Source organism: Pseudophryne corroboree, chromosome 11, assembly GCF_028390025.1.
Source record: "Pseudophryne corroboree isolate aPseCor3 chromosome 11, aPseCor3.hap2, whole genome shotgun sequence".
Taxonomy (NCBI): Eukaryota; Metazoa; Chordata; class Amphibia; order Anura; family Myobatrachidae; genus Pseudophryne; species Pseudophryne corroboree.
The window spans coordinates 63566587-63589208 of NC_086454.1; the positions used below are offsets into that span (position 1 = coordinate 63566587).

The 22622-nt window shown below is 34.6% G+C and overlaps 27 non-coding genes across 27 annotated transcripts; all 27 read left to right on the forward strand.

The window, feature by feature from the left end:
• Window positions 1-117: 117 nt before the first annotated feature.
• On the forward strand, window positions 118-199 carry TRNAS-GCU (transfer RNA serine (anticodon GCU)). The gene has a single exon. It is a non-coding gene; the product is annotated as a tRNA-Ser (tRNA).
• A 767-nt stretch (window positions 200-966) lies between these two features.
• On the forward strand, window positions 967-1048 carry TRNAS-GCU (transfer RNA serine (anticodon GCU)). Its single transcript has one exon. It is a non-coding gene; the product is annotated as a tRNA-Ser (tRNA).
• Window positions 1049-1815: 767 nt separating this feature from the next.
• TRNAS-GCU (transfer RNA serine (anticodon GCU)) lies at window positions 1816-1897 on the forward strand. Its single transcript has one exon. It is a non-coding gene; the product is annotated as a tRNA-Ser (tRNA).
• Window positions 1898-2664: 767 nt separating this feature from the next.
• On the forward strand, window positions 2665-2746 carry TRNAS-GCU (transfer RNA serine (anticodon GCU)). Its single transcript has one exon. It is a non-coding gene; the product is annotated as a tRNA-Ser (tRNA).
• Window positions 2747-3513: 767 nt separating this feature from the next.
• Window positions 3514-3595, forward strand: TRNAS-GCU (transfer RNA serine (anticodon GCU)). The gene has a single exon. It is a non-coding gene; the product is annotated as a tRNA-Ser (tRNA).
• A 763-nt stretch (window positions 3596-4358) lies between these two features.
• Window positions 4359-4440, forward strand: TRNAS-GCU (transfer RNA serine (anticodon GCU)). The gene has a single exon. It is a non-coding gene; the product is annotated as a tRNA-Ser (tRNA).
• Window positions 4441-5183: 743 nt separating this feature from the next.
• Window positions 5184-5265, forward strand: TRNAS-GCU (transfer RNA serine (anticodon GCU)). The gene has a single exon. It is a non-coding gene; the product is annotated as a tRNA-Ser (tRNA).
• Window positions 5266-6014: 749 nt separating this feature from the next.
• Window positions 6015-6096, forward strand: TRNAS-GCU (transfer RNA serine (anticodon GCU)). Its single transcript has one exon. It is a non-coding gene; the product is annotated as a tRNA-Ser (tRNA).
• A 748-nt stretch (window positions 6097-6844) lies between these two features.
• Window positions 6845-6926, forward strand: TRNAS-GCU (transfer RNA serine (anticodon GCU)). Its single transcript has one exon. It is a non-coding gene; the product is annotated as a tRNA-Ser (tRNA).
• Window positions 6927-7670: 744 nt separating this feature from the next.
• TRNAS-GCU (transfer RNA serine (anticodon GCU)) lies at window positions 7671-7752 on the forward strand. Its single transcript has one exon. It is a non-coding gene; the product is annotated as a tRNA-Ser (tRNA).
• Window positions 7753-8524: 772 nt separating this feature from the next.
• On the forward strand, window positions 8525-8606 carry TRNAS-GCU (transfer RNA serine (anticodon GCU)). The gene has a single exon. It is a non-coding gene; the product is annotated as a tRNA-Ser (tRNA).
• Window positions 8607-9374: 768 nt separating this feature from the next.
• On the forward strand, window positions 9375-9456 carry TRNAS-GCU (transfer RNA serine (anticodon GCU)). Its single transcript has one exon. It is a non-coding gene; the product is annotated as a tRNA-Ser (tRNA).
• Window positions 9457-10223: 767 nt separating this feature from the next.
• On the forward strand, window positions 10224-10305 carry TRNAS-GCU (transfer RNA serine (anticodon GCU)). The gene has a single exon. It is a non-coding gene; the product is annotated as a tRNA-Ser (tRNA).
• Window positions 10306-11073: 768 nt separating this feature from the next.
• TRNAS-ACU (transfer RNA serine (anticodon ACU)) lies at window positions 11074-11155 on the forward strand. The gene has a single exon. It is a non-coding gene; the product is annotated as a tRNA-Ser (tRNA).
• A 763-nt stretch (window positions 11156-11918) lies between these two features.
• Window positions 11919-12000, forward strand: TRNAS-GCU (transfer RNA serine (anticodon GCU)). Its single transcript has one exon. It is a non-coding gene; the product is annotated as a tRNA-Ser (tRNA).
• A 748-nt stretch (window positions 12001-12748) lies between these two features.
• On the forward strand, window positions 12749-12830 carry TRNAS-GCU (transfer RNA serine (anticodon GCU)). Its single transcript has one exon. It is a non-coding gene; the product is annotated as a tRNA-Ser (tRNA).
• A 743-nt stretch (window positions 12831-13573) lies between these two features.
• On the forward strand, window positions 13574-13655 carry TRNAS-GCU (transfer RNA serine (anticodon GCU)). The gene has a single exon. It is a non-coding gene; the product is annotated as a tRNA-Ser (tRNA).
• A 748-nt stretch (window positions 13656-14403) lies between these two features.
• Window positions 14404-14485, forward strand: TRNAS-GCU (transfer RNA serine (anticodon GCU)). The gene has a single exon. It is a non-coding gene; the product is annotated as a tRNA-Ser (tRNA).
• A 767-nt stretch (window positions 14486-15252) lies between these two features.
• On the forward strand, window positions 15253-15334 carry TRNAS-GCU (transfer RNA serine (anticodon GCU)). The gene has a single exon. It is a non-coding gene; the product is annotated as a tRNA-Ser (tRNA).
• A 748-nt stretch (window positions 15335-16082) lies between these two features.
• On the forward strand, window positions 16083-16164 carry TRNAS-GCU (transfer RNA serine (anticodon GCU)). The gene has a single exon. It is a non-coding gene; the product is annotated as a tRNA-Ser (tRNA).
• Window positions 16165-16933: 769 nt separating this feature from the next.
• TRNAS-GCU (transfer RNA serine (anticodon GCU)) lies at window positions 16934-17015 on the forward strand. The gene has a single exon. It is a non-coding gene; the product is annotated as a tRNA-Ser (tRNA).
• Window positions 17016-17763: 748 nt separating this feature from the next.
• TRNAS-GCU (transfer RNA serine (anticodon GCU)) lies at window positions 17764-17845 on the forward strand. Its single transcript has one exon. It is a non-coding gene; the product is annotated as a tRNA-Ser (tRNA).
• A 767-nt stretch (window positions 17846-18612) lies between these two features.
• Window positions 18613-18694, forward strand: TRNAS-GCU (transfer RNA serine (anticodon GCU)). Its single transcript has one exon. It is a non-coding gene; the product is annotated as a tRNA-Ser (tRNA).
• A 767-nt stretch (window positions 18695-19461) lies between these two features.
• TRNAS-GCU (transfer RNA serine (anticodon GCU)) lies at window positions 19462-19543 on the forward strand. Its single transcript has one exon. It is a non-coding gene; the product is annotated as a tRNA-Ser (tRNA).
• A 748-nt stretch (window positions 19544-20291) lies between these two features.
• On the forward strand, window positions 20292-20373 carry TRNAS-GCU (transfer RNA serine (anticodon GCU)). The gene has a single exon. It is a non-coding gene; the product is annotated as a tRNA-Ser (tRNA).
• Window positions 20374-21140: 767 nt separating this feature from the next.
• On the forward strand, window positions 21141-21222 carry TRNAS-GCU (transfer RNA serine (anticodon GCU)). Its single transcript has one exon. It is a non-coding gene; the product is annotated as a tRNA-Ser (tRNA).
• A 748-nt stretch (window positions 21223-21970) lies between these two features.
• On the forward strand, window positions 21971-22052 carry TRNAS-GCU (transfer RNA serine (anticodon GCU)). The gene has a single exon. It is a non-coding gene; the product is annotated as a tRNA-Ser (tRNA).
• The last annotated feature ends 570 nt before the right edge of the window (window positions 22053-22622 follow it).

The following is a 22622-nucleotide window of genomic DNA, read 5'->3' on the forward strand; positions in this document are numbered from 1 at the left end:
GTCGACTTGCTATCAAGCTCGTGATTGTGAAAATGACACAATCTACAAGAACATAAAGAATTGACTTTGAAGTATAAAAAGTGGTGTTGGAAAGTTTGCCAGATTGCATACCAGTGAGATGAGGTGGCCGAGTGGTTAAGGCGATGGTCTGCTAATCCATTGTGCTCTGCACGCATGTGTTCAAATCCCATACTCGTCATCACAATGCTCTTTCGGCAGAAGAGGCATTTTAACAAATACTGCATCATAAACCAGCAAGTGAAGCTGACACAAAAATGGCCAAAATAAACAAGTCAAATCAAGAAGTCTACTTTAAGATGGTAAACATGAGCAAGTGTCTTGATATTTGAACATGCATTGTCAATACTACTATCTTGAATTTGTTTGGCAAATGCTTTATTTCCCCATGATGGTGGATTAACTCACAAGTATAGGTTAAAATAATTTATGTTTAGATAATTAAAGTCTATGACATTTCTTGGGCTTTATTAAACTGATATGGGGTGCAGTTGAAATTTTTTACAGCAGAGCCCTTAATATAGGTTAAACCGTATTCCTGCATAATTTTCTTGTTTACATTACAGTGACAGCAAACTCTAAATGGTGATGTTTGTAATATTTGCAGAGATTTGAAATTACTGTAACTCATGTAACATAGTCTGTCACTTCATTAAAGACAAGCATAGAACACATTTAGTGAAAATTAATACATTAATTTTACAGAGAAGGTCATGTTATTGGCCAGAAGTATTAAAAATCATTTTTGTTTGTGAGGTGGATGATGGTGGATTTATTCACAAGTATCGGTTAAAATTAAATAAATGTTCCTAAAGCCAAGGATGGTTGAAAGTCGACTTACTATCAAGCTCGTGATTGTGAAAATGACACAATCTACAAGAACATAAAGAATTGACTTTGAAGTATAACAAGTGGTGTTGGAAAGTTTGCCAGACTGCATACCAGTGAGACGAGGTGGCCGAGTGGTTAAGGCGATGGACTGCTAATCCATTGTGCTCTGCATGCATGGGTTCAAATCCCATCCTCGTCGTCACAATGCTCTTTAGGTAGAAGAGGCATTTTTACAAATACTGCTTCATAAACCAGCAAGTGAAGCTGACACAAAAATTGCCTAAATAAACAAGTCAAATCAAGAAGTCTACTTTAAGATGGTAAACATGAGCAAGTGTCTTGATATTTGAACATGCAATGTCAATACTACTATCTAGAATTTATTTTGCAAATGCTTTATCCCCCATGATGGTGGATTAGCTCACAAGTATAGGTTAAAATGATTTATGTTTAGATAATTAAAGTCTATGACATTTCTTGGGCTTTGTTAAACTGATATTGGATGCAGTTAAAAATTTTTTACAGCAGAGCCCTTAATATAGGTTAAACCTTATTCCTGCATAATTTTCTTGTTTACATTACAGTGACAGCAAACTCTAAATGGTAATGTTTGTAATATTTGCTGAGATTTGAAATTACTGTAACTCATGTAACATAGTCTGTCACCTTATTAAAGACAAGCATAGAACACATTTAGTGAAAATTAATACATTACTTTTACAGAGAAGGTCATGTTATTGGCCAGAAGTATTAAAAATCATTTTTGTTTGTGAGGTGGGTGATGGTGGATTTGTTCACAAGTTTCGGTTAAAATTAAATAAATGTTCCTAAAGCCAAGGATGGTTGAAAGTCGACTTGCTATCAAGCTCGTGATTGTGAAAATGACACAATCTACAAGAACATAAAGAATTGACTTTGAAGTAGAAAAAGTGGTGTTGGAAAGTTTGCCAGATTGCATACCAGTGAGATGAGGTGGCCGAGTGGTTAAGGCGATGGTCTGCTAATCCATTGTGCTCTGCACGCATGTGTTCAAATCCCATACTCGTCATCACAATGCTCTTTCGGCAGAAGAGGCATTTTTACAAATACTGCATCATAAACCAGCAAGTGAAGCTGACACAAAAATGGCCAAAATAAACAAGTCAAATCAATAAGTCTACTTTAAGATGGTAAACATGAGCAAGTGTCTTGATATTTGAACATGCATTGTCAATACTACTATCTTGAATTTGTTTGGCAAATGCTTTATTTCCCCATGATGGTGGATTAACTCACAAGTATAGGTTAAAATAATTTATGTTTAGATAATTAAAGTCTATGACATTTCTTGGGCTTTATTAAACTGATATGGGGTGCAGTTGAAATTTTTTACAGCAGAGCCCTTAATATAGGTTAAACCGTATTCCTGCATAATTTTCTTGTTTACATTACAGTGACAGCAAACTCTAAATGGTGATGTTTGTAATATTTGCAGAGATTTGAAATTACTGTAACTCATGTAACATAGTCTGTCACTTCATTAAAGACAAGCATAGAACACATTTAGTGAAAATTAATACATTACTTTTACAGAGAAGGTCATGTTATTGGCCAGAAGTATTAAAAATCATTTTTGTTTGTGAGGTGGATGATGGTGGATTTGTTCACAAGTATCGGTTAAAATTAAATAAATGTTCCTAAAGCCAAGGATGGTTGAAAGTCGACTTACTATCAAGCTCGTGATTGTGAAAATGACACAATCTACAAGAACATAAAGAATTGACTTTGAAGTATAACAAGTGGTGTTGGAAAGTTTGCCAGATTGCATACCAGTGAGACGAGGTGGCCGAGTGGTTAAGGTGATGGACTGCTAATCCATTGTTCTCTGCACGCATGGGTTCAAATCCCATCCTCGTCGTCACAATGCTCTTTCTGTAGAAGAGGCATTTTTACAAATACTGCATCATAAACCAGCAAGTGAAGCTGACACAAAAATGGCCAAAATAAACAAGTCAAATCAAGAAGTCTACTTTAAGATGATAAACATGAGCAAGTGTCTTGATATTTGAACATGCATTGTCAATACTACTATCTTGAATTTGTTTGGCAAATGCTTTATTTCCACATGATGGTGGATTAGCTCACAAGTATAGGTTAAAATAATTTATGTTTAGATAGTTAAAGTCTATGACATTTCTTGGGCTTTATTAAACTGATATGGGGTGCAGTTAAATTTTTTTACAGCAGAGCCCTTAATATAGGTTAAACCTTATTCCTGCATAATTTTCTTGTTTACATTACAGTGACAGCAAACTCTAAATGGTGATGTTTGTAATATTTGCAGAGATTTGAAATTACTGTAACTCATGTAACATAGTCTGTCACTTCATTAAAGACAAGCATAGAACACATTTAGTGAAAATTAATACATTACTTTTACAGAGAAGGTCATGTTATTGGCCAGAAGTATTAAAAATCATTTTTGTTTGTGAGGTGGATGATGGTGGATTTGTTCACAAGTATCGGTTAAAATTAAATAAATGTTCCTAAAGCCAAGGATGGTTGAAAGTCGACTTACTATCAAGCTCGTGATTGTGAAAATGACACAATCTACAAGCACATAAAGAATTGACTTTAAAGAATAACAAGTGGTGTTGGAAATTTTGCCAGACTGCATACCAGTGAGACGTGGTGGCCGAGTGGTTAAGGCGATGGACTGCTAATCCATTGTGCTCTGCACGCATGGGTTCAAATCCCATCCTTGTCGTCACAATGCTCTTTAGGTAGAAGTGGCATTTTTACAAATACTGCTTCATAAACCAGCAAGTGAATCTGACACAAAAATGGCCAAAATAAACAAGTCAAATCAAGAAGTCTACTTTAAGATGGTAAACATGAGCAAGTGCCTTGATATTTGAACATGCAATGTCAATACTCTAGAATTTATTTTGCAAATGCTTTATCCCCCATGATGGTGGATTAGCTCACAAGTATAGGTTAAAATGATTTATGTTTAGATAATTTAAAGTCTATGACATTTCTTGGGCTTTGTTAAACTGATCTGGGATGCAGTTAAAACATTTTTACAGCAGAGCCCTTAATATAGGTTAAACCTTATTCCTGCATAATTTTCTTGTTTACATTACAGTGACAGCAAACTCTAAATGGTAATGTTTGTAATATTTGCAGAGATTTGAAATTACTGTAACTCATGTAACATAGTCTGTCACTTCCTTAAAGACAAGCATAGAACACATTTAGTGAAAATTAATACATTACTTTTCCAGAGAAGGTCATGTTATTGGCCAGAAATATTAAAAATAATTTTTGTTTGTGATGTGGGTAATGGTGTATTTGTTCACAAGTTTCGGTTAAAATTAAATAAATGTTCCTAAAGCCAAGGATGGTTGAAAGTCGACTTGCTATCAAGCTCGTGATTGTGAAAATGACACAATCTACAAGAACATAAAGAATTGACTTTGAAGTATAACTAGTGGTGTTGGAATGTTTGCCAGATTGCATACCAGTGAGACGAGGTGGCTGAGTGGTTAAGGCGATGGACTGCTAATCCATTGTGCTCTGCACGCATTGGTTCAAATCCCATCCTCGTTGTCTCAATGCTTTTTAGGTAGAAGAGGCATTTTTACAAATACTGACACACAAATTGCCAAAATAAACAAGTCAAATCAAGAAGTCTACTTTAAGATGGTAAACATGAGCAAGTGTCTTGATATTTGAACATGCAATGTCAATACTACTATCTAGAATTTATTTTGCAAATGCTTTATCCCCCATGATGGTGGATTAGCTCACAAGTATAGGTTAAAATGATTTATGTTTAGATAATTTAAAGTCTATGACATTTCTTGGGCTTTTTTAAACTGATATGGGATGCAGTTAAAACATTTTTACAGCAGAGCCCTTAATATAGGTTAAACCTTATTCCTGCATAATTTTCTTGTTTACATTACAGTGACAGCAAACTCTAAATGGTGATGTTTGTAATATTTGCAGAGATTTGAAATTACTGTAACTCATGTAACATAGTCTGTCACTTCCTTAAAGACAAGCATAGAACACATTTAGTGAAAATTAATACATTACTTTTACAGAGAAGGTCATGTTATTGGCCAGAAGTATTAAAAATCATTTTTGTTTGTGAGGTGGGTGATGGTGGATTTGTTCACAAGTTTCGGTTAAAATTAAATAAATGTTCCTAAAGCCAAGGATGGTTGAAAGTCGACTTGCTATCAAGCTCGTGATTGTGAAAATGACACCATCTACAAGAACATAAAGAATTGACTTTGAAGTATAACTAGTGGTGTTGGAATGTTTGCCAGATTGCATACCAGTGAGACGAGGTGGCTGAGTGGTTAAGGTGATGGACTGCTAATCCATTGTGCTCTGCACGCATAGGTTCAAATCCCATCCTCGTCGTCACAATGCTTTTTAGGTAGAAGAGGCATTTTTACAAATACTGCTACTGACACACAAATTGCCAAAATAAACAAGTCAAATCAAGAAGTCTACTTTAAGATGGTAAACATGAGCAAGTGTCTTGATATTTGAACATGCAATGTCAATACTACTATATAGAATTTATTTTGCAAATGCTTTATCCCCCATGATGGTGGATTAGCTCACAAGTATAGGTTAAAATGATTTATGTTTAGATAATTTAAAGTCTATGACATTTCTTGGGCTTTGTTAAACTGATATGGGATGCAGTTAAAACATTTTTACAGCAGAGCCCTTAATATAGGTTAAACCTTATTCCTGCATAATTTTCTTGTTTACATTACAGTGACAGCAAACTCTAAATGGTGATGTTTGTAATATTTGCAGAGATTTGAAATTACTGTAACTCATGTAACATAGTCTGTCACTTCCTTAAAGACAAGCATAGAACACATTTAGTGAAAATTAATACATTACTTTTACAGAGAAGGTCATGTTATTGGCCAGAAGTATTAAAAATAATTTTTGTTTGTGAGGTGGGTGATGGTGGATTTGTTCACAAGTTTCGGTTAAAATTAAATAAATGTTCCTAAAGCCAAGGATGGTTGAAAGTCGACTTGCTATCAAGCTCGTGATTGTGAAAATGACACAATCTACAAGAACATAAAGAATTGACTTTGAAGTATAACTAGTGGTGTTGGAAAGTTTGCCAGATTGCATACAAGTGAGACGAGGTGGCCGAGTGGTTAAGGCGATGGACTGCTAATCCATTGTGCTCTGCACGCATGGGTTCAAATCCCATCCTCGTCGTCACAATGCTTTTTAGGTAGAAGAGGCATTTTTACAAATACTGCTACTGACACACAAATGGCCAAAATAAACAAGTCAAATCAAGAAGTCTACTTTAAGATGGTAAACATGAGCAAGTGTCTTGATATTTGAACATGCAATGTCAATACTACTATCTAGAATTTATTTTGCAAATGCTTTATCCCCCATGATGGTGGATTAGCTCACAAGTATAGGTTAAAATTATTTATGTTTAGATAATTTAAAGTCTATGACATTTCTTGGGCTTTGTTAAACTGATATGGGATGCAGTTAAATTTTTTTACAGCAGAGCCCTTAATATAGGTTAAACCTTATTCCTGCATAATTGTCTTGTTTACATTACAGTGACAGCAAACTCTAAATGGTGATGTTTGTAATATTTGCAGAGATTTGAAATTACTGTAACTCATGTAACATAGTCTGTCACTTCCTTAAAGACAAGCATAGAACACATTTAGTGAAAATTAATACATTACTTTTCCAGAGAAGGTCATGTTATTGGCCAGAAGTATTAAAAATAATTTTTGTTTGTGAGGTGGGTGATGGTGGATTTGTTCACAAGTTTCGGTTAAAATTAAATAAATGTTCCTAAAGCCAAGGATGGTTGAAAGTCGACTTGCTATCAAGCTCGTGATTGTGAAAATGACACAATCTACAAGAACATAAAGAATTGACTTTGAAGTATAACTAGTGGTGTTGGAATGTTTGCCAGTTTGCATACCAGTGAGACGAGGTGGCTGAGTGGTTAAGGCGATGGACTGCTAATCCATTGTGCTCTGCACGCATGGGTTCAAATCCCATCCTCGTCGTCACAATGCTTTTTACGTAGAAGAGGCATTTTTACAAATACTGACACACAAATTGCCAAAATAAACAAGTCAAATCAAGAAGTCTACTTTAAGATGGTAAACATGAGCAAGTGTCTTGATATTTGAACATGCAATGTCAATACTACTATCTAGAATTTATTTTGCAAATGCTTTATCCCCCCATGATGGTGGATTAGCTCACAAGTATAGGTTAAAATGATTTATGTTTAGATAATTTAAAGTCTATGACATTTCTTGGGCTTTTTTCAACTGATATGGGATGCAGTTAAAACATTTTTACAGCAGAGCCCTTAATATAGGTTAAACCTTATTCCTGCATAATTTTCTTGTTTACATTACAGTGACAGCAAACTCGAAATGGTGATGTTTGTAATATTTGCAGAGATTTCAAATTACTGTAACTCATGAAAAATAGTCTGTCACTTCATTAAAGACAAGCATAGAACACATTTAGTGAAAATTAATACATTACTTTTACAGAGAAGGTCATGTTATTGGCCAGAAGTATTAAAAACAATTTTTGTTTGTGAGGTGGATGATGGTGGATTTGTTCACAAGTATCGGTTAAAATTAAATAAATGTTCCTAAAGCCAAGGATGGTTGAAAGTCGACTTACTATCAAGCTCGTGATTGTGAAAATGACACAATCTACAAGAACATAAAGAATTGACTTTGAAGTATAACAAGTGGTGTTTGAAAGTTTGCCAGATTGCATACCAGTGAGACAAGGTGGCCGAGTGGTTAAGGCGATGGACTGCTAATCCATTGTGCTCTGCATGCATGGGTTCAAATCCCATCCTCGTCGTCACAATGCTCTTTAGGTAGAAGAGGCATTTTTACAAATACTGCTTCATAAACCAGCAAGTGAAGCTGACACAAAAATTGCCTAAATAAACAAGTCAAATCAAGAAGTCTACTTTAAGATGGTAAACATGAGCAAGTGTCTTGATATTTGAACATGCAATGTCAATACTACTATCTAGAATTTATTTTGCAAATGCTTTATTTCCCCATGATGGTGGATTAGCTCACAAGTATAGGTTAAAATAATTTATGTTTAGATAATTAAAGTCTATGACATTTCTTGGGCTTTGTTAAACTGATATGGGGTGCAGTTAAAAAAATTTACAGCAGAGAAAAGCCCTTAATATAGGTTAAACCTTATTCCTGCATAATTTTCTTGTTTACATTACAGTGACAGCAAACTCGAAATGGTGATGTTTGTAATATTTGCAGAGATTTCAAATTACTGTAACTCATGAAACATAGTCTGTCACTTCATTAAAGACAAGCATAGAACACATTTAGTGAAAATTAATACATTACTTTTACAGAGAAGGTCATGTTATTGGCCAGAAGTATTAAAAATCATTTTTGTTTGTGAGGTGGATGATGGTGGATTTGTTCACAAGTATCGGTTAAAATTAAATAAATGTTCCTAAAGCCAAGGATGGTTGAAAGTCGACTTACTATCAAGCTCGTGATTGTGAAAATGACACAATCTACAAGAACATAAAGAATTGACTTTGAAGAATAACAAGTGGTGTTGGAAATTTTGCCAGACTGCATACCAGTGAAACGGGGTGGCCGAGTGGTTAAGGCGATGGACTGCTAATCCATTGTGCTCTGCATGCATGGGTTCAAATCCCATCCTTGTCGTCACAATACTCTTTAGGTAGAAGAGGCATTTTTACAAATACTGCTTCATAAACCAGAAAGTGAAGCTGACACAAAAATGGCCAAAATAAACAAGTCAAATCAATAAGTCTACTTTAAGATGGTAAACATGCGCAAGTGTCTTGATATTTGAACATGCAATGTCAATACTACTATCTAGAATTTATTTTGCAAATGCTTTATCCCCCATGATGGTGGATTAGCTCACAAGTATAGGTTAAAATGATTTATGTTTAGATAATTTAAAGTCTATGACATTTCTTGGGCTTTGTTAAACTGATATGGGATGCAGTTAAAACATTTTTACAGCAGAGCCCTTAATATAGGTTAAACCTTATTCCTGCATAATTTTCTTGTTTACATTACAGTGACAGCAAACTCTAAATGGTAATGTTTGTAATATTTGCTGAGATTTGAAATTACTGTAACTCATGTAACATAGTCTGTCACCTTATTAAAGACAAGCATAGAACACATTTAGTGAAAATTAATACATTACTTTTACAGAGAAGGTCATGTTATTGGCCAGAAGTATTAAAAATCATTTTTGTTTGTGAGGTGGGTGATGGTGGATTTGTTCACAAGTTTCGGTTAAAATTAAATAAATGTTCCTAAAGCCAAGGATGGTTAAAAGTCGACTTGCTATCAAGCTCGTGATTGTGAAAATGACACAATCTACAAGAACATAAAGAATTGACTTTGAAGTATAAAAAGTGGTGTTGGAAAGTTTGCCAGATTGCATACCAGTGAGATGAGGTGGCCGAGTGGTTAAGGCCATGGTCTGCTAATCCATTGTGCTCTGCACGCATGTGTTCAAATCCCATACTCGTCATCACAATGCTCTTTCGGCAGAAGAGGCATTTTTACAAATACTGCATCATAAACCAGCAAGTGAAGCTGACACAAAAATGGCCAAAATAAACAAGTCAAATCAAGAAGTCTACTTTAAGATGGTAAACATGAGCAAGTGTCTTGATATTTGAACATGCATTGTCAATACTACTATCTTGAATTTGTTTGGCAAATGCTTTATTTCCCCATGATGGTGGATTAACTCACAAGTATAGGTTAAAATAATTTATGTTTAGATAATTAAAGTCTATGACATTTCTTGGGCTTTATTAAACTGATATGGGGTGCAGTTGAAATTTTTTACAGCAGAGCCCTTAATATAGGTTAAACCGTATTCCTGCATAATTTTCTTGTTTACATTACAGTGACAGCAAACTCTAAATGGTGATGTTTGTAATATTTGCAGAGATTTGAAATTACTGTAACTCATGTAACATAGTCTGTCACTTCATTAAAGACAAGCATAGAACACATTTAGTGAAAATTAATACATTACTTTTACAGAGAAGGTCATGTTATTGGCCAGAAGTATTAAAAATCATTTTTGTTTGTGAGGTGGATGATGGTGGATTTGTTCACAAGTATCGGTTAAAATTAAATAAATGTTCCTAAAGCCAAGGATGGTTGAAAGTCGACTTACTATCAAGCTCGTGATTGTGAAAATGACACAATCTACAAGAACATAAAGAATTGACTTTGAAGTATAACAAGTGGTGTTGGAAAGTTTGCCAGATTGCATACCAGTGAGACGAGGTGGCCGAGTGGTTAAGGTGATGGACTGCTAATCCATTGTTCTCTGCACGCATGGGTTCAAATCCCATCCTCGTCGTCACAATGCTCTTTCTGTAGAAGAGGCATTTTTACAAATACTGCATCATAAACCAGCAAGTGAAGCTGACCACAAAAATGGCCAAAATAAACAAGTCAAATCAAGAAGTCTACTTTAAGATGATAAACATGAGCAAGTGTCTTGATATTTGAACATGCATTGTCAATACTACTATCTTGAATTTGTTTGGCAAATGCTTTATTTCCACATGATGGTGGATTAGCTCACAAGTATAGGTTAAAATAATTTATGTTTAGATAGTTAAAGTCTATGACATTTCTTGGGCTTTATTAAACTGATATGGGGTGCAGTTAAATTTTTTTACAGCAGAGCCCTTAATATAGGTTAAACCTTATTCCTGCATAATTTTCTTGTTTACATTACAGTGACAGCAAACTCTAAATGGTGATGTTTGTAATATTTGCAGAGATTTGAAATTACTGTAACTCATGTAACATAGTCTGTCACTTCATTAAAGACAAGCATAGAACACATTTAGTGAAAATTAACACATTACTTTTATAGAGAAGGTCATATTATTGGTCAGAAGTATTAAAAATCATTTTTGTTTGTGAGGTGGATGATGGTGGATTTGTTCACAAGTATCGGTTAAAATTAAATAAATGTTCCTAAAGCCAAGGATTGTTGAAAGTCGACTTACTATCAAGCTCGTGATTGTGAAAATGACACAATCTACAAGCACATAAAGAATTGACTTTAAAGAATAACAAGTGGTGTTGGAAATTTTGCCAGACTGCATACCAGTGAGACGAGGTGGCCGAGTGGTTAAGGCAATGGACTACTAATCCATTGTGCTCTGCACGCATGGGTTCAAATCCCATCCTTGTCGTCACAATGCTCTTTAGGTAGAAGTGGCATTTTTACAAATACTGCTTCATAAACCAGCAAGTAAATCTGACACAAAAATGGCCAAAATAAACAAGTCAAATCAAGAAGTCTACTTTAAGATGGTAAACATGAGCAAGTGCCTTGATATTTGAACATGCAATGTCAATACTCTAGAATTTATTTTGCAAATGCTTTATCCCCCATGATGGTGGATTAGCTCACAAGTATAGGTTAAAATGATTTATGTTTAGATAATTTAAAGTCTATGACATTTCTTGGGCTTTGTTAAACTGATCTGGGATGCAGTTAAAACATTTTTACAGCAGAGCCCTTAATATAGGTTAAACCTTATTCCTGCATAATTTTCTTGTTTACATTACAGTGACAGCAAACTCTAAATGGTGATGTTTGTAATATTTGCAGAGATTTGAAATTACTGTAACTCATGTAACATAGTCTGTCAATTCATTAAAGACAAGCATAGAACACATTTAGTGAAAATTAATACATTACTTTTACAGAGAAGGTCATGTTATTGGCCAGAAGTATTAAAAATCATTTTTGTTTGTGATGTGGGTAATGGTGGATTTGTTCACAAGTTTCGGTTAAAATTAAATAAATGTTCCTAAAGCCAAGGATGGTTGAAAGTCGACTTGCTATCAAGCTCGTGATTGTGAAAATGACACAATCTACAAGAACATAAAGAATTGACTTTGAAGTATTACAAGTGGTGTTGGAAAGTTTGCCAGATTGCATATAAGTGAGACGAGGTGGCCGAGTGGTTAAGGCGATGGACTGCTAATCCATTGTGCTCTGCACGCATGGGTTCAAATCCCATCCTCGTCGTCACAATGCTTTTTAGGTAGAGGAGGCATTTTTACAAATACTGCTACTGACACACAAATGGCCAAAATAAACAAGTCAAATCAAGAAGTCTACTTTAAGATGGTAAACATGAGCAAGTGTCTTGATATTTGAACATGCAATGTCAATACTACTATCTAGAATTTATTTTGCAAATGCTTTATCCCCCATGATGGTGGATTAGCTCACAAGTATAGGTTAAAATTATTTATGTTTAGATAATTTAAAGTCTATGACATTTCTTGGGCTTTGTTAAACTGATATGGGATGCAGTTAAATTTTTTTACAGCAGAGCCCTTAATATAGGTTAAACCTTATTCCTGCATAATTGTCTTGTTTACATTACAGTGACAGCAAACTCTAAATGGTGATGTTTGTAATATTTGCAGAGATTTGAAATTACTGTAACTCATGTAACATAGTCTGTCACTTCCTTAAAGACAAGCATAGAACACATTTATTGAAAATTAATACATTACTTTTCCAGAGAAGGTCATGTTATTGGCCAGAAATATTAAAAATAATTTTTGTTTGTGAGGTGGGTGATGGTGGATTTGTTCACAAGTTTCGGTTAAAATTAAATAAATGTTCCTAAAGCCAAGGATGGTTGAAAGTCGACTTGCTATCAAGCTCGTGATTGTGAAAATGACACAATCTACAAGAACATAAAGAATTGACTTTGAAGTATAACAAGTGGTGTTGGAATGTTTGCCAGATTGCATACCAGTGAGACGAGGTGGCTGAGTGGTTAAGGCGATGGACTGCTAAACCATTGTGCTCTGCACGCATGGGTTCAAATCCCATCCTCGTCGTCACAATGCTTTTTAGGTAGAAGAGGCATTTTTACAAATACTGACACACAAATTGCCAAAATAAACAAGTCAAATCAAGAAGTCTACTTTAAGATGGTAAACATGAGCAAGTGTCTTGATATTTGAACATGCAATGTCAATACTACTATCTAGAATTTATTTTGCAAATGCTTTATCCCCCATGATGGTGGATTAGCTCACAAGTATAGGTTAAAATGATTTATGTTTAGATAATTTAAAGTCTATGACATTTCTTGGGCTTTTTTAAACTGATATGGGATGCAGTTAAAACATTTTTACAGCAGAGCCCTTAATATAGGTTAAACCTTATTCCTGCATAATTTTCTTGTTTACATTACAGTGACAGCAAACTCTAAATGGTGATGTTTGTAATATTTGCAGAGATTTGAAATTACTGTAACTCATGTAACATAGTCTGTCACTTCCTTAAAGACAAGCATAGAACACATTTAGTGAAAATTAATACATTACTTTTACAGAGAAGGTCATGTTATTGGCCAGAAGTATTAAAAATCATTTTTGTTTGTAAGGTGGGTGATGGTGGATTTGTTCACAAGTTTCGGTTAAAATTAAATAAATGTTCCTAAAGCCAAGGATGGTTGAAAGTCGACTTGCTATCAAGCTCGTGATTGTGAAAATGACACAATCTACAAGAACATAAAGAATTGACTATGAAGTATAACTAGTGGTGTTGGAATGTTTGCCAGATTGCATACCAGTGAGACGAGGTGGCTGAGTGGTTAAGGTGATGGACTGCTAATCCATTGTGCTCTGCACGCATGGGTTCAAATCCCATCCTCGTCGTCACAATGCTTTTTAGGTAGAAGAGGCATTTTTACAAATACTGCTACTGACACACAAATTGCCAAAATAAACAAGTCAAATCAAGAAGTCTACTTTAAGATGGTAAACATGAGCAAGTGTCTTGATATTTGAACATGCAATGTCAATACTACTATCTAGAATTTATTTTGCAAATGCTTTATCCCCCATGATGGTGGATTAGCTCACAAGTATAGGTTAAAATTATTTATGTTTAGATAATTTAAAGTCTATGACATTTCTTGGGCTTTGTTAAACTGATATGGGATGCAGTTAAAACATTTTTACAGCAGAGCCCTTAATATAGGTTAAACCTTATTCCTGCATAATTTTCTTGTTTACATTACAGTGACAGCAAACTCTAAATGGTGATGTTTGTAATATTTGCAGAGATTTGAAATTACTGTAACTCATGTAACATAGTCTGTCACTTCCTTAAAGACAAGCATAGAACACATTTAGTGAAAATTAATACATTACTTTTACAGAGAAGGTCATGTTATTGGCCAGAAGTATTAAAAATCATTTTTGTTTGTGAGGTGGATGATGGTGGATTTGTTCACAAGTATCGGTTAAAATAAATAAATGTTCCTAAAGCCAAGGATGGTTGAAAGTCGACTTACTATCAAGCTCGTGATTGTGAAAATGACACAATCTACAAGAACATAAAGAATTGACTTTAAAGAATAACAAGTGGTGTTGGAAATTTTGCCAGACTGCATACCAGTGAGACGAGGTGGCCGAGTGGTTAAGGCGATGGACTGCTAATCCATTGTGCTCTGCACGCATGGGTTCAAATCTCATCCTTGTCGTCACAATGCTCTTTAGGTAGAAGAGGCATTTTTACAAATACTGCTTCATAAACCAGCAAGTAAAGCTGACACAAAAATGGCCAAAATAAACAAGTCAAATCAAGAAGTCTACTTTAAGATGGTAAACATGAGCAAGTGTCTTGATATTTGAACATGCATTGTCAATACTACTATCTTGAATTTGTTTGGCAAATGCTTTATTTCCCCATGATGGTGGATTAACTCACAAGTATAGGTTAAAATAATTTATGTTTAGATAATTAAAGTCTATGACATTTCTTGGGCTTTATTAAACTGATATGGGGTGCAGTTAATTTTTTTTACAGCAGAGCCCTTAATATAGGTTAAACCTTATTCCTGCATAATTTTCTTGTTTACATTACAGTGACAGCAAACTCTAAATGGTGATGTTTGTAATATTTGCAGAGATTTGAAATTACTGTAACTCATGTAACATAGTCTGTCACTTCCTTAAAGACAAGCATAGAACACATTTAGTGAAAATTAATACATTACTTTTACAGAGAAGGTCATGTTATTGGCCAGAAGTATTAAAAATCATTTTTGTTTGTGAGGTGGGTGATGGTGGATTTGTTCACAAGTTTCGGTTAAAATTAAATAAATGTTCCTAAAGCCAAGGATGGTTGAAAGTCGACTTGCTATCAAGCTCGTGATTGTGAAAATGACACAATCTACAAGAACATAAAGAATTGACTTTGAAGTATAACTAGTGGTGTTGGAATGTTTGCCAGATTGCATACCAGTGAGACGAGGTGGCTGAGTGGTTAAGGCGATAGACTGCTAATCCATTGTGCTCTGCACGCATGGGTTCAAATCCCATCCTTGTCGTCACAATGCTTTTTAGGTAGAAGAGGTATTTTTACAAATACTGCTACTGACACACAAATTGCCAAAATAAACAAGTCAAATCAAGAAGTCTACTTTAAGATGGTAAACATGAGCAAGTGTCTTGATATTTGAACATGCAATGTCAATACTACTATCTAGAATTTATTTTGCAAATGCTTTATTCCCCATGATGGTGGATTAGCTCACAAGTATAGGTTAAAATGATTTATGTTTAGATAATTAAAGTCTATGACATTTCTTGGGCTTTGTTAAACTGATATGGGATGCAGTTAAAAATTTTTTACAGCAGAGCCCTTAATATAGGTTAAACCTTATTCCTGCATAATTTTCTTGTTTACATTACAGTGACAGCAAACTCTAAATGGTGATGTTTGTAATATTTGCTGAGATTTGAAATTACTGTAACTCATGTAACATAGTCTGTCACCTCATTAAAGACAAGCATAGAACACATTTAGTGAAAATTAATACATTACTTTTACAGAGAAGGTCATGTTATTGGCCAGAAGTATTAAAAATCATTTTTGTTTGTGAGGTGGGTGATGGTGGATTTGTTCACAAGTTTCGGTTAAAATTAAATAAATGTTCCTAAAGCCAAGGATGGTTGAAAGTCGACTTGCTATCAAGCTCGTGATTGTGAAAATGACACAATCTACAAGAACATAAAGAATTGACTTTGAAGTATAACAAGTGGTGTTTGAAATTTTGCCAGACTACATACCAGTGAGACGAGGTGGCTGAGTGGTTAAGGCGATGGACTGCTAATCCATTGTGCTCTGCACGCATGGGTTCAAATCCCATCCTTGTCGTCACAATGCTCTTTAGGTAGAAGAGGCATTTTTACAAATACTGCTTCATAAACCAGCAAGTGAAGCTGACACAAAAATGGCCAAAATAAACAAGTCAAATCAAGAAGTCTACTTTAAGATGGTAAACATGAGCAAGTGTCTTGATATTTGAACATGCATTGTCAATACTACTATCTTAAATTTGTTTGGCAAATGCTTTATTTCCCCATGATGGTGGATTAGCTCACAAGTATAGGTTAAAATGATTTATGTTTAGATAATTTAAAGTCTATGACATTTCTTGGGCTCTGTTAAACTGATAGGGGATGCAGTTAAAACATTTTTACAGCAGAGCCCTTAATATAGGTTAAACCTTATTCCTGCATAATTTTCTTGTTTACATTACAGTGACAGCAAACTCTAAATGGTGATGTTTGTAATATTTGCAGAGATTTGAAATTACTGTAACTCATGTAACATAGTCTGTCACTTCATTAAAGACAAGCATAGAACACATTTAGTGAAAATTAATACATTACTTTTACAGAGAAGGTCATGTTATTGGCCAGAAGTATTAAAAATAATTTTTGTTTGTGAGGTGGGTGATGGTGGATTTGTTCACAAGTTTCGGTTAAAATTAAATAAATGTTCCTAAAGCCAAGGATGGTTGAAAGTCGACTTGCTATCAAGCTCGTGATTGTGAAAATGACACAATCTACAAGAACATAAAGAATTGACTTTGAAGTATTACAAGTGGTGTTGGAAAGTTTGCCAGCTTGCATACCAGTGAGACGAGGTGGCCGAGTGGTTAAGGTGATGGACTGCTAATCCATTGTGCTCAGCACGCATGGGTTCAAATCCCATCCTAGGCGTCACAATACTTTTTAGGTAGAAGAGGCATTTTTACAAATACTGCTACTGACACACAAATGGCCAAAATAAACAAGTCAAATCAAGAAGTCTACTTTAAGATGGTAAACATGAGCAAGTGTCTTGATATTTGAACATGCAATGTAAATACTACTATCTAGAATTTATTTTGCAAATGCTTTATTCCCCATGATGGTGGATTAGCTCACAAGTATAGGTTAAAATGATTTATGTTTAGATAATTAAAGTCTATGACATTTCTTGGGCTTTGTTAAACTGATATGGGATGCAGTTAAAAAAAATTTACAGCAGCGCCCTTAATATAGGTTAAACCTTATTCCTGCATAATTTTCTTGTTTACATTACAGTGACAGCAAACTCTAAATGGTGATGTTTGTAATATTTGCTGAGATTTGAAATTACTGTAACTCATGTAACATAGTCTGTCACCTCATTAAAGACAAGCATAGAACACATTTAGTGAAAATTAATACATTACTTTTACAGAGAAGGTCATGTTATTGGCCAGAAGTATTAAAAATCATTTTTGTTTGTGAGGTGGGTGATGGTGGATTTGTTCACAAGTTTCGGTTAAAATTAAATAAATGTTCCTAAAGCCAAGGATGGTTGAAAGTCGACTTGCTATCAAGCTCGTGATTGTGAAAATGACACAATCTACAAGAACATAAAGAAATGACTTTGAAGTATAACAAGTGGTGTTGGAAAGTTTGCCAAATTGCATACCAGCGAGACGAGTAGGCCGAGTGGTTAAGGTGATGGACTGCTAATCCATTGTGCTCTGCACGCATGGGTTCAAATCCCATCCTCGTCGTCACAATGCTCTTTCGGTAGAAGAGGTATTTTTACAAATACTGCATCATAAACCAGCAAGTGAAGCTGACACAAAAATGGCCAAAATAAACAAGTCAAATCAAGAAGTCTACTTTAAGATGGTAAACATGAGCAAGTGTCTTGATATTTGAACATACATTGTCAATACTACTATCTTGAATTTGTTTGGCAAATGCTTTATTTCCCCGTGATGGTGGATTAACTCACAAGTATAGGTTAAAATAATTTATGTTTAGATAATTAAAGTCTATGACATTTCTTGGGCTTTATTAAACTGATATGGGGTGCAGTTAATTTTTTTTACAGCAGAGCCCTTAATATAGGTTAAACCTTATTCCTGCATAATTTTCTTGTTTACATTACAGTGACAGCAAACTCTACATGGTGATGTTTGTAATATTTGCAGAGATTTGAAATTACTGTAACTCATGTAACATAGTCTGTCACTTCATTAAAGACAAGCATAGAACACATTTAGTGAAAATTAATACATTACTTTTACAGAGAAGGTCATGTTATTGGCCAGAAGTATTAAAAATCATTTTTGTTTGTGAGGTGGATGATGGTGGATTTGTTCACAAGTATCGGTTAAAATTAAATAAATGTTCCTAAAGCCAAGGATGGTTGAAAGTCGACTTACTATCAAGCTCGTGATTGTGAAAATGACACAATCTACAAGAACATAAAGAATTGACTTTGAAGTTTAACAAGTGGTGTTGGAAATTTTGCCAGACTGCATACCAGTGAGACGAGGTGGCCGAATGGTTAAGGCGATGGACTGCTAATCCATTGTGCTCTGCACGCATGGGTTCAAATCCCATCCTTGTCGTCACAATGCTTTTTAGGTAGAAGAGGCATTTTTACAAATACTGCTTCATAAACCAGCAAGTGAAGCTGACACAAAAATGGCCAAAATAAACAAGTCAAATCAAGAAGTCTACTTTAAGATGGTAAACATGAGCAAGTGTCTTGATATTTGAACATGCATTGTCAATACTACTATCTTGAATTTGTTTGGCAAATGCTTTATTTCCCCATGATGGTGGATTAACTCACAAGTATAGGTTAAAATAATTTATGTTTAGATAATTAAAGTCTATGACATTTCTTGGGCTTTATTAAACTGATATGGGGTGCAGTTAAATTTTTTTACAGCAGAGCCCTTAATATAGGTTAAACCTTATTCCTGCATAATTTTCTTGTTTACATTACAGTGACAGCAAACTCTAAATGGTGATGTTTGTAATATTTGCAGAGATTTGAAATTACTGTAACTCATGTAACATAGTCTGTCACTTCCTTAAAGACAAGCATAGAACACATTTAGTGAAAATTAATACATTACTTTTACAGAGAAGGTCATGTTATTGGCCAGAAGTATTAAAAATCATTTTTGTTTGTGAGGTGGGTGATGGTGGATTTGTTCACAAGTTTCGGTTAAAATTAAATAAATGTTCCTAAAGCCAAGGATGGTTGAAAGTCGACTTGCTATCAAGCTCGTGATTGTGAAAATGACACAATCTACAAGAACATAAAGAATTGACTTTGAAGTATAACTAGTGGTGTTGGAATGTTTGCCAGATTGCATACCAGTGAGACGAGGTGGCTGAGTGGTTAAGGCGATAGACTGCTAATCCATTGTGCTCTGCACGCATGGGTTCAAATCCCATCCTCGTCGTCACAATGCTTTTTAGGTAGAAGAGGCATTTTTACAAATACTGCTACTGACACACAAATTGCCAAAATAAACAAGTCAAATCAAGAAGTCTACTTTAAGATGGTAAACATGAGCAAGTGTCTTGATATTTGAACATGCAATGTCAATACTACTATCTAGAATTTATTTTGCAAATGCTTTATTCCCCATGATGGTGGATTAGCTCACAAGTATAGGTTAAAATGATTTATGTTTAGATAATTAAAGTCTATGACATTTCTTGGGCTTTGTTAAACTGATATGGGATGCAGTTAAAAAATTTTTACAGCAGAGCCCTTAATATAGGTTAAACCTTATTCCTGCATAATTTTCTTGTTTACATTACAGTGACAGCAAACTCTAAATGGTGATGTTTGTAATATTTGCTGAGATTTGAAATTACTGTAACTCATGTAACATAGTCTGTCACCTCATTAAAGACAAGCATAGAACACATTTAGTGAAAATTAATACATTACTTTTACAGAGAAGGTCATGTTATTGGCCAGAAGTATTAAAAATCATTTTTGTTTGTGAGGTGGATGATGGTGGATTTGTTCACAAGTATCGGTTAAAATTAAATAAATGTTCCTAAAGCCAAGGATGGTTGAAAGTCGACTTACTATCAAGCTCGTGATTGTGAAAATGACACAATCTACAAGAACATAAAGAATTGACTTTGAAGTTTAACAAGTGGTGTTGGAAATTTTGCCAGACTGCATACCAGTGAGACGAGGTGGCCGAATGGTTAAGGCGATGGACTGCTAATCCATTGTGCTCTGCACGCATGGGTTCAAATCCCATCCTTGTCGTCACAATGCTTTTTAGGTAGAAGAGGCATTTTTACAAATACTGCTTCATAAACCAGCAAGTGAAGCTGACACAAAAATGGCCAAAATAAACAAGTCAAATCAAGAAGTCTACTTTAAGATGGTAAACATGAGCAAGTGTCTTGATATTTGAACATGCATTGTCAATACTACTATCTTGAATTTGTTTGGCAAATGCTTTATTTCCCCATGATGGTGGATTAACTCACAAGTATAGGTTAAAATAATTTATGTTTAGATAATTAAAGTCTATGACATTTCTTGGGCTTTATTAAACTGATATGGGGTGCAGTTAAATTTTTTTACAGCAGAGCCCTTAATATAGGTTAAACCTTATTCCTGCATAATTTTCTTGTTTACATTACAGTGACAGCAAACTCTAAATGGTGATGTTTGTAATATTTGCAGAGATTTGAAATTACTGTAACTCATGTAACATAGTCTGTCACTTCCTTAAAGACAAGCATAGAACACATTTAGTGAAAATTAATACATTACTTTTACAGAGAAGGTCATGTTATTGGCCAGAAGTATTAAAAATCATTTTTGTTTGTGAGGTGGGTGATGGTGGATTTGTTCACAAGTTTCGGTTAAAATTAAATAAATGTTCCTAAAGCCAAGGATGGTTGAAAGTCGACTTGCTATCAAGCTCGTGATTGTGAAAATGACACAATCTACAAGAACATAAAGAATTGACTTTGAAGTATAACTAGTGGTGTTGGAATGTTTGCCAGATTGCATACCAGTGAGACGAGGTGGCTGAGTGGTTAAAGCGATAGACTGCTAATCCATTGTGCTCTGCACGCATGGGTTCAAATCCCATCCTCGTCGTCACAATGCTTTTTAGGTAGAAGAGGCATTTTTACAAATACTGCTACTGACACACAAATTGCCAAAATAAACAAGTCAAATCAAGAAGTCTACTTTAAGATGGTAAACATGAGCAAGTGTCTTGATATTTGAACATGCAATGTCAATACTACTATCTAGAATTTATTTTGCAAATGCTTTATTCCCCATGATGGTGGATTAGCTCACAAGTATAGGTTAAAATGATTTATGTTTAGATAATTAAAGTCTATGACATTTCTTGGGCTTTGTTAAACTGATATGGGATGCAGTTAAAAATTTTTTACAGCAGAGCCCTTAATATAGGTTAAACCTTATTCCTGCATAATTTTCTTGTTTACATTACAGTGACAGCAAACTCTAAATGGTGATGTTTGTAATATTTGCTGAGATTTGAAATTACTGTAACTCATGTAACATAGTCTGTCACCTCATTAAAGACAAGCATAGAACACATTTAGTGAAAATTAATACATTACTTTTACAGAGAAGGTCATGTTATTGGCCAGAAGTATTAAAAATCATTTTTGTTTGTGAGGTGGGTGATGGTGGATTTGTTCACAAGTTTCGGTTAAAATTAAATAAATGTTCCTAAAGCCAAGGATGGTTGAAAGTCGACTTGCTATCAAGCTCGTTATTGTGAAAATGACACAATCTACAAGAACATAAAGAATTGACTTTGAAGTATAACAAGTGGTGTTTGAAATTTTGCCAGACTACATACCAGTGAGACGAGGTGGCTGAGTGGTTAAGGCGATGGACTGCTAATCCATTGTGCTCTGCACGCATGGGTTCAAATCCCATCCTTGTCGTCACAATGCTCTTTAGGTAGAAGAGGAATTTTTACAAATACTGCTTCATAAACCAGCAAGTGAAGCTGACACAAAAATGGCCAAAAGAAACAAGTCAAATCAAGAAGTCTACTTTAAGATGGTAAACATGAGCAAGTGTCTTGATATTTGAACATGCATTGTCAATACTACTATCTTAAATTTGTTTGGCAAATGCTTTATTTCCCCATGATGGTGGATTAGCTCACAAGTATAGGTTAAAATGATTTATGTTTAGATAATTTAAAGTCTATGACATTTCTTGGGCTCTGTTAAACTGATATGGGATGCAGTTAAAACATTTTTACAGCAGAGCCCTTAATATAGGTTAAACCTTATTCCTGCATAATTTTCTTGTTTACATTACAGTGACAGCAAACTCTAAATGGTGATGTTTGTAATATTTGCAGAGATTTGAAATTACTGTAACTCATGTAACATAGTCTGTCACTTCATTAAAGACAAGCATAGAACACATTTAGTGAAAATTAATACATTACTTTTACAGAGAAGGTCATGTTATTGGCCAGAAGTATTAAAAATAATTTTTGT